The sequence below is a fragment of the Thalassophryne amazonica genome, chromosome 12 (genome assembly GCF_902500255.1).
Source record: "Thalassophryne amazonica chromosome 12, fThaAma1.1, whole genome shotgun sequence".
In the NCBI taxonomy this organism is placed as follows: Eukaryota; Metazoa; Chordata; class Actinopteri; order Batrachoidiformes; family Batrachoididae; genus Thalassophryne; species Thalassophryne amazonica.
This window is the reverse complement of record NC_047114.1, coordinates 22,709,507-22,711,580: the sequence shown is the minus strand read 5'-3', so window position 1 is coordinate 22,711,580 and position 2,074 is coordinate 22,709,507. Positions and strand designations below refer to the sequence as shown.

The 2,074-nt window shown below is 39.3% G+C and overlaps 1 long non-coding RNA gene across 1 annotated transcript; it reads right to left on the bottom strand.

Moving 5' to 3' along the window:
- Positions 1-1,130: 1,130 nt before the first annotated feature.
- LOC117521629 lies at positions 1,131-1,515 on the bottom strand. Its single transcript, XR_004564000.1, has 2 exons — positions 1,349-1,515; positions 1,131-1,218 (listed from the first exon to the last, which is right to left on the bottom strand). It is a non-coding gene; the product is annotated as an uncharacterized LOC117521629 (long non-coding RNA).
- Positions 1,516-2,074: the final 559 nt, after the last annotated feature.

Here is a 2,074-nt window from a genome sequence, read left to right as displayed (position 1 = left end):
AGCCGGCCTGCCCCCTTCTGCTGGTGGAGGGCTGAGCTTCTCACAGCGGTCTGACTGTTGCAAAACACACAAAAGGTACTAACATGTATGATTTAGGGTTTACAAATATTTTTGACCATTAACCTTTACTCCCTATGCCAGCATAAAAATGTTAGCGGACTGAAAGTTAGAACAAAATTTAGTGGAAGCTAATTGGTCTGCTGATGGCTTTCAATGTTAGCTGAAAAGCTAATACGCTAAAGAAAAAGTTAGCTTTGCTAATTAGCAGTTAGCGGAACTGCGCCCACCATTGGTTTTAATGAGCTTGTGCAATTAAACCATTTGTGCATTTCATGACTAATTACAGCATATTTCTGGCAACCACTTTCTGCTGCTATGATGAAACAAATAATTAATTTAATGGACAGCCATCTGTATATGAAGCTCTTACACTAATGGTCACCTCAAAAACACGAGCATTTGCAAGCCTTGCAGCTGAATAGTTTCTTTACAGTATGAATTTTCATAGGTGTTTAGATGTTTTTATTTTGTATGATTTATTACATTCATAACAACTAAATGGTCTCTCTAGTATGAATGTTCATTGGAATGCTCAGACTGCCTTTTTATCCAAATATGTTACCACAGTCAGAATTGCCAAAATGTTTCTCTCTTATTCCATTTTCTTGGGTTTCTTTTTAACAGAGTGTAATGAGCACCAAACCTGGGGACTCAAAGCGTGCGTATGCACAAAAACATGGTGTCCGTAACCTCAGCTTCAGTAAGGGAAAATCCTACCATGTATTGTTTCTACCTGTGCATTTAAAACAGGTGATTTCACAGATTAGCTCATCTACCCACCTGAAACATCAACCTAGCACACTCAGCTAGTTTAGTGAGTGCATGGAACAAATATTACTCACTGAAACTGGGATTACCCACCTCTGCTGATAACTGGCCTCTAGGCATTAAGATTTTTCTCCATAAGCCCTGTCGCCCCAACCACCACTGGTATTACATCTATTTGTTTCCATGCCCATGTTATTGGCATGTCATTTTTGAGGTCTTGGTAATTTGCAATTTCTTCCCTCTCAGCTCTGTTGCTGCCATAGTAATTGGGGACTGTTACGCCTCTAATTTTGGCTGTTGTCTCTCCTGTATGAATTCTCATATGCGTTTTCCAGTTGCCTTTTTCTCTAAATCTTTTATCACACTCAGAGCAGACAAATGGTTTCTCTCCTGTATGAATTCTCATGTGTGTTTTCAGATTACCCTTTTCTCTAAATCTTTTACCACATTCACAACACCCAAATGGTTTCTCACTGGTAAATCCGCTTCTTTTATCTTCTCCTTCTCCTATCTTTCTCACCTGTGTGAATTCTCATGTGTCTGCTCAGATTACTTTTTTCTCCAAATCTTTTACCACAGTCAGAACACGCAAATGGTTTTTCCCCTGTATGAAATCTTGCATGTTTATTCAGACTGCTTTCTTCTCCAAATGTTTTACCACACTCTAAACAGACAAATGGTTCCTTTACAGTATGAGTTCAGATGTGTTTTTTCAGGCTACGCTCTTCTCTAAATTCTTTACCACACACAGAACACCTAAACGGTTTTTCTCCTGTGTGAATTCTCGTGTGTGTTCCCAGGCTGACTTTTTCTCTAAATCTTTTGCCACACTCAGAACAGCAAATGGTTTTTCTCTTTTTTTTTTTATTTCTCTTCAATTTCTTTTTTTACAGAGTGTAATGGGCCCCAACCCTGGGGTCTACAGTTACATCCTAATCATTAATCATTATTGGCATTGTATCCGAGGGCTCTCTTCAAGATGGTAACTGTTCCTTTAACTGCGGATATCTGCACCTCATGGGCACTTGGGTGACCAGGGATTGCCTCAAGATATTTCTTCAGGTTCTTCTTCATAAGCCCTGTTGCTCCCACCACGACTGGTATGATATCAATTTCTTTCAATGACCACGTTATTCGTAGATCATTTTAAGGTCTTGGTATTTCGTAATTTTCTCCCTTTCAGCTCTATTCAGGCCATAGTCATTGGGGACTGTCACATCAATAATTTTGCTGTCTTCTCTTGCTT